A 14615-nucleotide genomic window follows, 5' to 3' on the forward strand; every position below is an offset into this window, starting at 1 on the left:
GTTCCTGGGATTGAGCCTCATGTCAGGCTCTGCACCAACTTCTCAGAGCCTGCTTGGGATTCTCTCTTTCTACCCCTTCCCTGCTTGCACACATGCACAAGCTCGTTCTCTCTCTGTCTCAAAATAAATAAACATTTTTAAAAATGTTTAATAAAAAAAAAGAAATGCTATAATAAGAGTCTTCCTTTTCACCTGGATCCCAAAACAAGAGCGCACAAGTTCAGTCTTCCAAGTCACAGCATCCAAACAGTTGAGAGTCCCCTTATGATCATCACACTCGAAGAGCAGCAGAAAAACCCTCTCTTGCCTTAAACTCCAGGTTGTTTTAAGTCTTCAGTCTGCACTAATTTGCATTCTCAGCTTTGAGTGGGTTAAGGGCCAGAGGAAAAAGCCTGCCACTCTAACTACATCCGAGGAGTGTGTTAAATTCTCGTGGATGGTAATTAGCATCCAGCTTCTTTACTCTGCCCGTACAGTATTTTCAAATCAATTGCTCAGCATTAGTGATTCTGCTGGGATTGATTTAATAGTCTAATATGAAGTCTCAGCCCTTCTGTACAGGTTAATTACATGTGGTCTTATACATTCTAATTTAAAAATACTGCCTTTGCAATTATCATCAGCACTAAAACAGAGCACTAGTAATGAAGCTGGGCTTGAGTTTTTTTCCAGAAGTAATGAATTGAAAAACCGAAATGACTTTTAATTTCTTTGGCACTTACCATTTCAATCTCTCTTCTCTTCTGTGGGAAATATAAATCAGGATCTCCTCCTTATCGCAGATTGTTATGAAAACAGGCAAGATTGCCCTGAAGAAAGCAGAAGGCTTTGATTTTGAAACAGCCAAGACTTGACTATTTGAGTCTTGACCAACCAAAAGGGCGCTTCCTTCACCCTAATCCCTCAGTTAGGTATGTATTTATCTGTGAATTTATATGTTTGACAAGCACTTACATGTTGATTACTGTGTGGCAGGTACTGTTCTAGAGCATTATAAATATTAACAGCTCTATGAGGTGCTGTGTCAGTTATGTAACAAAGTACCCCAAATGCAGCAACTTAAACCAACAAGCATTTATTATCTCCGCTTCTGTGAGTCAGGACTGGGGGGAGAAGCTTGGCTGGGTGGTTCCGGCTCAGGATCTCTCACGTGGATGGAAATTTGGCCAGAGGTGCTATCTTCTGGGGGCAGAGGACCCATTTCAAGGTTCATTCATGTGGCTGCTGGCAGGCCTAAGTTCCAACCCATGTGGGCCTCTCTACCGACTGCCTGAGTGTCCTCACTTCACGGCATCTGGCTTCACCTGGATCAAGTAATCTGAGAATCAAAGTGATACATGTTACTTCTAGTGTGTTCTCTGGGTCACGTGGACAACCTTGGTTCGATGTAGGAGGAGATACTAAGGGAGTGAATACCAGTAGGTGGGGGTCCCTGGGGGCCAGCTGGCTACCAAAAGTAGGTGTTGTTATTATTTCTGATTTACAGGTGAGCCAATGAGGCACAGATGAGTGAAGTCACTTGTGCGAGGTCACTGTTAATGAATGGCCAATGCAAGATCTGAATTTGGCTCATCTTTCTGCCTCTAGAATCCAAGCTCTAAACAAGTACTCACACACAGAATGGTGTACGCTCATCTAACAGATTTTAAAAGCAGCTTCTAGACCAGCCGACAGCATTTATTCTAAGTTTATAGTTGATGGAAACCCTTTGCTGAGGATACAAGGTCTAAACAACTCATCATCATCAAAAAACACTCCTTAGTGTCCCCCGGCCTCTGTTGCATGAAGTTAAACATTCCTATTTCCTGGGCACTCCTTATTTTCTTGGAAAATCAAGCAAACAGCCATCACTATCTGTAGATTCTTTCTGGATACTGTACCTCCCATTGCACCACTAACCAGTTTCTTCCTGTTCAACCTCTGAGAAGACAATGTCAGCTCTATACAAGGACACTGCTTATGCTAAAACTCATTATTAATCACACCCACCCTTCATATCCAAGGGTCACACTACCCAGACCCTCCAGGTGTCCCTGATACCAGTTCTGGCTTCAGATACACATCCAAACATCTGAGGATCAGACTGCATCAGAGACCTGGCTCCAAGAAGGATTGAACATCAGGGTACCTTCCATTGGACTGTAAAAGGGATTTTGCTAGCCAGTATTCTAGGCACTTTGTGTATATTATTTCATTTAATTTTCCTGTATCCTATAAATATAATCATGATAATCATAAATCATAGCTAGAAGAGATAGCAAGCTTATTATGTGCCAGGCTCGGGGCACCCAGGTGGCTCAGTAGGTTAAACTCTTGATTTCAGCTCAGGCCATGATTCCAGGGTCATGGGATCAAGCCCCACATTGGGCTCCATGCTAAGCATGGATCCTGCTTGAGATTTTCTCTCTCCTTTTGTCTCTCTCTCTCTCTCTGTCTCTCTCTGTCTTTGTCTGTCTGTCTCTCGAAGAAGAAGGAGAGGAAGAAGAAGAAGAAGAAGAAGAAGAAGAAGAAGAGGAGGAGGAGGAAGAAGAAGAAGAAAAGGAGAAGAAAAGGAGAAGAAGAACAACAAGAATGGCAAGGCACAGGCTAAGAAAATACTATGTGCCAAGCCCTATGTTAAGTGCTTTATATACATTAATTCACTTTATCATCAGACAAATCTGAGAGGTAAATTTGACTATTGTTCTCACATTACAAATAAAGAACCTGAAGATCAGAATGGTTAAATGACTGTCCAGAAGGCACACAGAGGTGGGACTCAAACCTGAGTACGTTTTACTATAAGAGACTTCTTTCTTTTTTTTTTTTTTTTTTTTAATTTTTTTTTTCAACGTTTTTTATTTTGGGACAGAGAGAGACAGAGCATGAACGGGGGAGGAGCAGAGAGAGAGGGAGACACAGAATCGGAAACAGGCTCCAGGCTCCGAGCCATCAGCCCAGAGCCTGACGCGGGGCTCGAACTCACGGACCGCGAGATCGTGACCTGGCTGAAGTCGGACGCTTAACCGACTGCGCCACCCAGGCGCCCCTAAGAGACTTCTTTCTAAACTGGACGAGGAAGGTTAGGGACAGAGGCATCTGTCCTCCATTTTTATACAAAGCAGCTGGGTGCTACTCCCAGCCTTGCACATCCAAATGGTCCATCTGAGGATTTTTCTAAACAAAGACCATTCCTTCTCTAGAAGAGATTCTGGGTCCAGGTGTTAAATGCCTTTTTTAACTTTTCTCCACTAGCAAATAAAACAATATATCAGGGGGTTAGCAAGCCTTCTTAAAGGACCAGATAATAAATATTTCCAGCTTTACATCTGGGCCATATGGCCTCTATCATGAATACTCAACTCTGCCATTGTAGCAAAAGCAGCCATGGACAATATGTAAATTAATAAGCATGGCTGTGTTCCAATAAAACTTTATTTATGGACATGGAAACTTGAATTTCATATCATTTTCTCATGTCATGAAATAGTCTTCTTTTGATTTTTTGTCAACCATTTAAAAATGTAAAATCCATTCTTAGCCCCAGGCCTTACAAAAACAGATGGCCATAGTTTCTTGGCCCCCACAACTTATAACAGAGAAGTCAAATTCTCCCAATGAGTTCAGTATCTTGGATTTTATCAAATCAACAAAAAGCCAATTCTTAGGAAACATATTGTCTATAAGGGTTGTCTCAAACCTAAATGTATAGGGATAAAATCAAGTGGAAGTAATTTCTCACTTTCTACACACTTCCTAAAAGATTGGTTGGGGAAAGCCAATGAGGGATGTGGTGTGCACTCAGTAAATTGTGCCTTTGTGACAGAGACTCAGATTTCACCTTATCTCTCCTGTTAGATCATAACAGGGGCTGAGCCCTATTCACCTGTGTGTCCCCACACTGTCCCATTCCAGCTTATTCCAGAACCTTTACCATACCCAGGGGCATACTTCCCAAGCCAGATAGAAAAGCCCAAGGCCTAGCAAGGATTTTTTTTCCATTTTGTGAGTTCTGTCATGTGAAAAGTTTAACAAGGATATTGAAACCAAATCACAGTTAGTTAAATATTTAATAAAACATCTTATTGGAAAAGAATAAAATTATTAAAATATGGCCTATGCTGGAAAATCTTAGCTATAGAACACTATGAATGTGGCAGGTTTTCAATAAATGTTAAAAATGAAAAAAAGATCAAGGGAGGGAGAGAGAGGGATAGCAGAGGGAGGGAAGGAAGGAAGGAGGAAAGGAAGGACAGACAGAAGGAAAAGACAGAATATAGACTATTTGTTATTAGGCCCCTCCCAAATGGGTTCAATAATTTATTTAATAGAGAACTACTTTCTAATAAAGCCAGTGATTCATTCCACATCATTTTTGAGTAATGTGCTATTTTCCAGCAATAGTGTCCTTACTTCCCGTTCAACCACCTTTTTCAATAATAAGGGAAATTATTTACATTTGCGTGTATGCCCAGAATGACACCTTTTAATGTTTTAAGAATATCAAGATTGTGTTCAGTCTTTTCATTCAATGCATTAAACTGCTCCTGGAACACAGAATAAGATAACCCAGCTTCCCACAAGACACCATTCTGCAACAATGGGGCCAACCCCCGTAGACAACAGGTTTTGGAGGGCAGGGACTGTCTCATTCATTTTAGTACTCTGGGGACCTGGTACCACAAGGCATTTGATAAATGTTTGTTGAATGAAACGTGAATGAGGGAAACGTTTCACCTTAAGAGAATTAAAACCTATTTTCTAACAACGCAACAGCACCTGAGTGAGGCAAGGGTTCCTGGGAGAGAAGAGACACCCAAGAGAATCAAACAGCAAGAAACAAAGGTGAGTGTTGCAAATGTCAGGGAGGGCAAAACCGGAGGGCTATTCCTGTGCTTAGAACAAATGCTCCTGGAAGAAATGACTTGATGGTAATCCATCTCAACTCACCTCCTTGTCTAAAATGAGAAAAATTTGTCTTAAATTGCCCCAAGCTTAAACAAGGTTTAGTTAGAATCAACATGTTCTAGTAGAAAGAGAAAAGCAAGGGAGTCCCAACAACTCTGTTCTATCAAAGTTGGAGCTACTGACATGATTGTGTTTCATTGTGCCAAGACCACCAACATTAGAAATCATTAATAATTGGGGCTCCTGGTGGCTCAGACGGTTGAGCGTCCGACTCTTGGTTTCGCCTCAGGTCATGATCTCGTGGCTCGTGAGTTCGAGCCCTGTGTCGGGGCTTGGGATTCTCTCTCTCCCTCTCTCTCTGCCCCTCCCCCCACTCCCAAAATAAATAAATAAGCTTTTAAAAAATTGGTAATGATCGCTGAGTGTGTGTCTGGGTTGTCCCGCCAGCTGATGTTCAACTCATTTCAGCCAAAATGATCTGATACTTTTCTGACTTCCTGACCTCGTCTGAATCTCAGTCAGTTGCCACCAAATAAATGCTAGTCAGAAAGGAAAGCATTATTCGTTTCTCTGCGTGTAGAAATCAGGGTGATTTCCCAATCAGGGCACCGCCAGGGCCAGGAAAGTGACTTTTGTGTTAGGGGAGGAACACACTCCCTGGGCAATCGTTTATCGGAGCACGGGTGGGAAGCCCCGCCTCCCACAAACCACCTTAGCAGATGGGATATTCCTGCCCACGAGGCCATGGGGCTGGCTCTGGTCTCCTCCAGGACCTGGCTTTGGGAGGGGAAGAACAAACGGGCCTGTTACTTTTTATATTCACACTTCTACACAGTTTTTTTTAATGAGCACAAGTTTCTTTTATAAAGTATATGCCCTTTTCTAGCCAGCCCTATGATCTAAGAGAAGTTATTGCCATTTTCTCACACAACCTATTCCACGGGGTAGTTAAGAGATATGGCCAGGACTGGCTGGCTAATCCCCAGATCCACTTCCTCTTCTTCCTGGTGCACAGCCAGACTACAGTTCCCAGCATCCTTCGCAGCAGGTGTGCCCATGAATGGAGTTCTGACTGTGGAATGTGAGTGGAAGCGGTATATACCACCACTTCCAGAAATCGCCCATAAGACAGTTCTCCCACTGCCATCTTCTTGTAAACAAGCACACTGACTCTGGAAGCCATGCGTTGAAGATGGCTGAGCCACAAGATGGGAAAGGCCTGGGTTCCTGATGATTCCTTGGATGATAGCCACCTACCCATCATGAACACTTTCTCAGACATTCTCTTAGTTTACCACGGCTGCTGTGACACAGTCCCTCCAGCTGGGTGGCTTAAACAACAGAAACCTACTGTCTCACAGTTCTAGAGGCTGGAGGTCCAAGATCAAGGTGTGGCAGAGTTGGTTTCTTCTGAGGCTTCCCTCCTTGGCTTGTAGATGGTCACTTCTCCCTGTGTCTTCACTCGGTCTTCCTTCTGTGCCTGTCTGGGCCTTAATCTCCTTCTCTCATAAGAACACCCGCCATACTGGATTAGTGCCCATCCTACTAACATCATTTTAACTTAATCACATCTTTAAAGAGCTTATCTCCAAATACAGTCACATTCTAAAGTACGGGGGGTCAGGGCTTCAATATATGAATTTGGGGTGGGGGGAGGACACAATTCAGCCCATAACACATGTCCAAGCCCAACATCTATGAGACAAGGAAGTAGACTCCACCCACTGTAGCAGAGATGGGGAAAGAAGCAAAATGTGAGCAAAATAACATAATCTGCCAGTGGCACCCATGATGATACGGTGTAATAAGTGACAAGATGAAGTATAACACACCTGGATAAAATTCAAAAATATCTCGCATTCAAACCGCTCCAAAATCTGACCCCCGATTATCCGTCCTTCCTGATCTCAGCTTTGCTATTGAATAGCATCAAACCCCTGTACAAAGGGGCAGTGACAAGTACAATGTGACGTAGTAGAAAGAGTATACCCAGATTCCTAAGACCTGTTACTTTCTACATGGTACCCTAGTTTCTCTTCCAGTGTGAGACAAAAACCATCTGTGTGATCCTGACGCAATCATTTTCTCTCTCCGGATCTATACCCCGATTTCTGAGATGAGGAAGCAGACACTAGGGTCCCTAAGATTCCTTGACCCAGTTTCTTTCCTTTGCAATGTGTGTTCTGTTGAACATTAGTCCCAAGAGATGCCATGCAAATAAATATTTCCATGAGCAAATCACTTGGAAAAAGCTGCACACAATATCCCTTTCCTAGAATACCAAAGGTTATGAAAAGTCCTGCAATAAAAAAAAAAAAAAAAAAAAAAAAAAAAAAATAATCCTAATTTACCTCAACTGTTTCCCAGATGTATTTGTCCTAAGAATTTCTCCTTCTGCCCCTTGTAACATGGCTCAGAAGCAATGAACTAACTCCCTAAGTACACACAGGCTTGGGAGAGTTAAATTTGTTAACAGCCATGTCCACCTTCCCCTCCCTGCCCCCAGGGAGCATGATGCTCCGTGAATTTTTGTTTCTAAGCCAGGAAGCCCCCAGACTAAGAGGTAGTTACCTCTCTCAGGCCTTCTCAGGCCACAGCTCAGTCTTCCCCATTGTCTAAACGCTCCACAAACAGAGCAACAAAAGCACCAGACGTCCCACGCGTCCATTGGTATATGGGGACTCGGGGCCCTTATTCCCAGTGTTACTCAAAAGACTTTTTGCCTCTCCCTTTTGGAGATACTCTTCAGTCTATCGCGTATTTCCAAAATCTCTTCAGTCGTGGCACCTCTTTGTCCTTCGCGGGAGAGATTTGAGTTTGGGAAACAATGAATATCTACTGGAGCCAAGTCTGGTGAATACCTTGGGCGCTGAAGCTGAGAAAGACTGTTTCGGCATCAGAAATGGAGGGTGCAGTCCACCTCATCTTTCAGTCAGCCTCCAGCTCATCTGGCTCCCAGGCTTCTGGAACAAGAATAGTCATTCCAAATGAGATCGCCTGTGCATTCCGGAATCTCCACACACCATATGCCGAGCGGTCTGTGGCTCCCTTGAATGGCAAACAATTATGTCCGCTTGTTTGTTTTGTTCCTTTATTTGGCCCCTTGTCTGAACAGAGATGCCGAATCCAGTGTTTCTTGCATTGTGAGTTCTCATGGGGCCATTCGCGTTTCCATCGCCAGCTATTGTTCTGAATTCAGAAGACTATCCCCAAATTGCGCATCCGCATCCCTAATTGAACCGAAGCCATTCTAACACCTCCCGTTCTTCCTCTCTCCCCTTATCCCCTGCACACTATCTGTCTGCCTCTCTCTGGCTTTGATCCCAGGGTAAGGATTGTTTTGTTAACACTAGTCCTGTTATTCAGTAGTCAGCTTGTGCTTTTTCTTTCCTTCAAATAACATTTAATTGCTTTAACACAACTTTTTCAAGGAGGCAGAGGAGTGTTCTTTGAAGACCCAAATTATCCTCAAAGCTGGTCTCTCAATGCTGTGAAGATTTGTGCTGACTTTTAATAACCAGAACATGAAACAAAAGAAAGTTTTATAGCACCTTCTCTGAGAGCATTTGAACTGTAGCTATATAACCACAGATTGTCAGAGCTGGAAGGTAATGTAGGGGTCGTAGATTCTTAGTGGGTCCCAAACTTCTTTAGCTGTGGGACTCGTTTCAGGGAAAGAAGCTTCCAGGATCCCAACTATTAAACAAAAGCAACCAGAGGTTCTCAGGAGAGTTTAAATCTTCAGATTGGTTTCAAATGCTTCATTGAAGTATCTGAAGTATCTGAAGAATCCTCTTCTCCTGGATTTTGATCACAACTTAAAAACACAGACATTTGGGGGTACCTGGGTGGCTCAGGTAATGATCTCAAGGCTTGTGGGTTCAAGCTCCACATCAGATTCTGAACTGCTTCTGATTCTGTGTCTCCCTCTCTCTCTGCCCCTCTCCCGCTTGTGCTCGTGTTCTCTCTCTCTCTCTCTCTCTCTCTCTCTTGCTTTCAAACGTTTAGAAAAAAATTTATAAAAAAAAAATAAACTCACAGACATTTTACTAAGGTCAAAAGTAAGGCCAAGAGAGAATCAACTAGTACCTGACAGAGCGAAAAACAGAACCCTCACCTTCTGGTTCCTATACCAAGTGTAGCTATAAATCCAGCTGTGCATCTGAAGCACTGGGGAGCTGGTTAGGAACACAGATTTGGGAGCCCCAGCTGCTGAAGATTCTTATGAACTAAGTCTGGAGTGAGAATTTTGAAGAAGCACCTTCTAAAAATTCCCTGTGAGTCTGATGGAAATCCAGGTTTAAGAACCACAGATCTGTAGTATCCAGTCCTCCATGCCCAGGTACCAAAGGGCAATTGATTCTTTTCTTTTCTTTTCTTTTTTAAGTTTATTTATTTATTTGGGGGGGGGGGACAGGTGGAATCCCAAGAAGGCTCCACATTTGCAGAGTCTGATGCAGGGCTTGAACTCATGAACCATGAGATCATGACCTGAGCCGAAATCAAGAGTTGGACATTTAACCAACTGCACCACCCAGGTGCCCCTGATTCTTCTTAGGAAAAGCAAACCAGGCCACAGAAGAGCCTAGATTTGCCCATGGTGTGACCATCACCAACAATGTTAAAGTAGAGTGAACTGGGACTGCTTTAACCAGGTCCTAAAATCAATTAGTGGGTTACAGGGGTTATTTACAAAGTACCATTCAGAAGGAATTTGACCAATGTTTTGTCTTCCTACGTAATTGTACAGCAGTTTATAGGAATAATCTCTGAACAGTAGTATCTTAAGATGGATCATGCTTCACCTTTTACAAAGTGGCTTTCCGTGCATTATCTCTTTCAGCCCATTCAACAACCCAAAACATGGGTAAAGCCGGTCTTATTTTCCCTATTTCACAGACAATATGACTGAGATACACAGAAAAGTGGCACACTGAGTACAGAGGTGGTAGGGCTTGGTCTGAAACCAAAATCTGGGATTCTGATTCCAATATGCCTCCTTAATGCATCAAAAAAAAAAAAAAATCCATAGTACCATAGCCTTCTCTTTTCTGCTCACTCCAGCATAATCACAAATGGTATTATAAAATGGAAAACTCGATAACTCTAATAGCTATTAAAAAAACACTATTGATGCTCACAGCCAGGACCTCATGATGTTTATTCTAATGTCCTCATTTACTACTAAGCTATCATTGTAAAATGAAAACCGTTCAACAGAATTGTATCTTTTCACTTCCCGAAATCAATTTCTACTTAGGCTAGGAAGTACAGTAGTAGGTTAAAACTCAAAAATGGGAAGACTCTACATCAGAAATTGTTCATCAACAGCAACAATAAAAAAAATCAATGTTTATTTCAATTTTAAGAGGAAATAGAACTTGTTAGGAATCAAAATAAAAGGAAAAGCTACTTCAGAAATGTGAGTATTCATCCTCAGATTACATTCAAGGGAACCAGGTTAGCCATGGCCTGAGTAATCTGATGATTTTCCTTCGCATCATGATCCACTTTGTACCTGTGGACTACACTGAGGATGCTGCAATATAATTGATTATTACTCTGGCTAAAGTCATGGCTCTGTCCCTGGTCTTATTTCAGTCACAGGGATGTTGCTGTTGTCACCCAGACATGAGTAAGAGAAGAACAGATTACTTTGACTGAACTTGAGGATACCCCAGCAAAGCTTCCTCCTGAAGAGCTGGGAGAGTTCCCTGGGCATCAAAATCTTTACCAATTAGATGGGAGTTTCCTATCCACTCCCCCACCGCAATAAATCCCTCTGTTTCCTCCTTCTCCTGATCTTTGCCCTGCATCTCTGTTTAACTTGATCCTCTTAAAAAGAGTTCTAAAAGTCTTGCCTTGCCCAGTATTAAAATGTATTGAAAAGCTGCAGCGTGTAAAACAATATAGCAGAGGTTCAGGAATAAACAAATAGATCTCAATGTCCACTTTGTTTCTTTGTTAGTGAAATTGTTTCTCTCTCCCTCCCTTCCCTTCTGCCTCCTCTCCTCTCTCTTTACCCTCTCCCTCCCCACCTCTACTGTCTGTCTCTCTCTCTCTCTCTCTCTCTCTCTCTCTCTCTCTCTCAATGGATCTGTAGGAGTATGAAGTCTCTCTCGTTCCCTCTGAATACCTAAAGCTCAGAACAAAATTGAAGGACAGCTTGGCACCCAAGTTCCAAAAAGGAAACATTCTGGACAAGATAAAGGAGGTAAAGGGAGTATCCAGTGATAACAGAGAGAAAGAGTGGAGAAACACAAGTGGAATCCGAAGGAAAATGCCAAGTAGGAGTTGTTTGCTATTGTTGTTGTTGTTGTTGTTGTTGTTTTAATATGAAGTTATCCTTCCTGTGTCTCACTAACCCTTACTGAAACCTCAACTTAACAAAACAGCATGCAAATATGCCACACTGGCTATGAGGAGGAGGGACTGGGGTCACAGAAGGATTTTCTTTGCATTTTTATAGCAGACGTATTCTTGTTTCTAAGCGGATGTCTCCGGTGCAGGGGTACTAAGATTCATTCTATGAAAATAATTGGCCAAATTTTAAAAAGATGTAAAAATGATATTTATCTCCAAGTTATTTATAACAGTGAAAAATAGGAAACAACCTGAAAGTGCTTCCACAGAGGGCTGGCTAAGTAAATTAATGTGCACCCATACAACTAGGTTCTGGGTGGCCGTTTAAAAAAATAGAGGGTAATTGTTATGGAAACATAGCTGCAGAATATCGTTAAGTGGAAAAAGCAGCTAATAATAGTATGCATAATAAGAGATGACTTTTGAAAACTATAAAGATACTTACACAGGAAAAAAAGTCTGGGAGAATATTAATAGTGGTTAGTTCTGGGAGGTGGCATTTTCCCCCACCTCAACCTCTCACGGCAATTACCTACTTTTAGAGAAACTACAGTTCCTTTTTCCAGAACATACAGCGAACTACACTATAATACATTTTTACAAAGAAAAATATAGTTATTTCTCCACCTCGCCATCCAACTTTCTACATACAGAATTTTATTTCTTCCCACCAACTCTAAGAGACGTGCCTCATCTATTGTAAGTGTTGCCATTATAGAATTCAAATACGTGCTCAGATTCAGTCGATTTGAAGACCAGAAATAATTGCCACGTTCAGCTGAATGCCACATGCCTACAGGTGTCCAAAGGTAATATTTTAAACTTTTAGATTAGAGATTAGCACGGTAATGGATGGAGAAAGTCACATCTTGGAAGAATGTAGTAACTCTATCACTAACTTGACAATGGCCAGTGCTAAGCCAAGGAAAATTCCCATGTATTCAAGAAGGGAGGAGCCCCAGGAGAAAACAGAAAAGATGCTTAAGGCTTCTTTTACTGTTCAAACCGTCTCCTCTACGAGGGTTATTACAACATCACAGCCACCTCTTCTGTTTACATGTGGGCTGTAACCAAGGGAGCAATTTCCCCACCACCCCATAAAAACATGGGGGAGAATAGATGAGGAGAAGGGAGTTCAGGAATTCTCTCCTCTCTGCTTCCAACACCAGCATTCCCAGTACCCACTCTCCTAGGTGCAAAGGAGAGAACAGAGTCCCAGAAAGGAGGGAGGGAAGGAGATAACTCACTCTTCCCTCCCAGATACAACAACCTCATGGCTGAACCTGTGTCAGGAGCAGAAACTGGCTTCACAAACACGACAGATCTGAGAAACAAAGTTGTCATCAGCTCATATGTTCCACCGATTTGATGTGGTTATAAAAGTAGAATAGCCTCCGGATAAAAACCTGGTTTCTGAGATCATGGGCCCTATTACGATGAAATGTCCCTGTAACAATTTAGATCCAGGTATATGGAAAACACTTCACTTCCATGGTTTTTCCCAAGTGTATTAAAATTTTTATTTCATCCACAATAAAGCCTGTTTTCTCCCAGAAAGAGATATGAGAGGTTTAATAAGGGAGTGGCTTTGCAGAGTTTGCAGACTCTGTTTATGGAGGCCAGTTTTCTCCTGCTTGCCAGGGACCAGGGACTCCTGCACACATGGAGAAGGTCACCTTCTCTGGGTTTCCCATGATTAATCCTAGACTTGAGCCTAGGGACAAGCTTGGCCCAAATTCTGACTCCAGAGCTATCCCTTTCCACATGCTGCCTGCTCCAGGGCTTTGTCCCCTGTTATTCTAACAAAGGCTTAGCGAGGTCTGAAACCTAAAAGTTCTGGAAATGCCCAGGCAACACAGTCTTGTTAAGCCTCTCCTTTCTGGGCCCTTATTCTTACTCTAGGCACTCAGGATGCTTTCCATATCAAAATTTCCTCTCTGGGAAATAACTCTGTGTCAGTCATTCACACTTTAGTGTGAATTCAAATACCTCCTCTTCCAAAAGCATCTTAATTTACAGTCCTTCTAATTGTAAGAAAGAATCTCTTGTTTCTTAGAAGAATCTCAGGCAGCGACACTTAGGTGGCTCAGTTGGTTAGGCGTCTGACTTCAGCTCAGGTCACGAACTCCCGGTTTGTGAGTTCAAGCCCCCACATTGGGCTCTGTGCTGACAGCTTGGAGCCTGGAGCCTACTTCGGATTCTGTGTCTCCCTCTCTCTCTCTCTGCTCCTCGCCCGCTCACACTCTCTTTCTCTCGCTCTCTCCCTGTCTTAAAGACAAATAAACATTACAAAGAAGAAGAAGACGAATCTCAGGCATGTTCAATTACACTCTTTGGGGACTGTAAGCAAGAAAGAAATCTCACCACTTTCTGGGTGGATAGTTAAAGCAAAAAAGGCCACAGAAGCAGAGTTGCCCTTTGGAGAACAGGTTCATGGTCACATTGGAGAGAAATCTATTTTCAAGCCATCCCTTTCAATGGTTGCCTCCCACATAGAACAACCCGATGTCTGTTCCTTACCACACCACTCCTTTCCCCCATGCTGATTGAGCACCCGGCTGGGATGGGTCCCACCCTCAAGGAAATATAGTCTCGCTGGCTGGAGAGTCAACATGGCATGGTACAATCACCTGTAACTTTCAGTGATGGGTTGCATATTTACAATTATTTTGATTACACTTGAAAGGACAAAGATCGGGAACAGATGTCAGACATATGAATTAAAATTAATGATCATTTGTTAATGGAGTGAAGAGCCATTCATCATTTCATTAGAGCTAATTCTTAAGGCCATATGGAACCTTGTACAATGGAGCAAATCTTGACTCTCTTTAGAATGTGAAGATTTTGACTACTAAAATGCAAGGAACAGGGTTGCCCAAGTAAAATTTCCTTCTATTAAATGTAGTAGTTACCGGTTAGTATGACAAACTATGTTCCAGTAAAGTAAGTATACGAATGTCGACCAGGGTGTGCTGTTCTTTCTGCCTTTCTTCCTTCATTTATTTACATAGAAAGTCTTTACTGAGTGTCAAGTACCATGTTAGGTGTAGAGATAGTATAGTGAACAGAGCCAGAGATGGTCCTGCTTGCCTGGGTCTAACAGTATTGAAGGAAACAGATATTAATGAGATAATTACACTCATAAATGTAAAATTGCAATGTAACAGCTGATAAGCATGTACAAAGGCCCCGTGACAGAGGGTATCCCGAAGCACGAAATGAAAGAACCAGAGAACAAGAATGACCGGAAAAATAAACCTGAGGAGAGACCTGGTGTGAAAAGAGGTTAAAGAGGCAGTCGGCGGGGGCGGGGGGGGGGGGGGGGGGGGGGGGTAGGTCTGGGTGGCTCCTTCTGTTGAACA

The 14615-nt window shown here is 42.6% G+C and overlaps 1 long non-coding RNA gene across 1 annotated transcript; it reads right to left on the bottom strand.

Moving 5' to 3' along the window:
* Nucleotides 1-1059: 1059 nt before the first annotated feature.
* On the bottom strand, nucleotides 1060-7898 carry LOC125911130 (uncharacterized). Its single transcript, XR_007454272.1, has 2 exons — nucleotides 7749-7898; nucleotides 1060-1318 (listed from the first exon to the last, which is right to left on the bottom strand). It is a non-coding gene; the product is annotated as an uncharacterized LOC125911130 (long non-coding RNA).
* Nucleotides 7899-14615: the final 6717 nt, after the last annotated feature.

Source organism: Panthera uncia, assembly GCF_023721935.1.
Source record: "Panthera uncia isolate 11264 chromosome C1 unlocalized genomic scaffold, Puncia_PCG_1.0 HiC_scaffold_3, whole genome shotgun sequence".
NCBI lineage: Eukaryota > Metazoa > Chordata > Mammalia > Carnivora > Felidae > Panthera > Panthera uncia.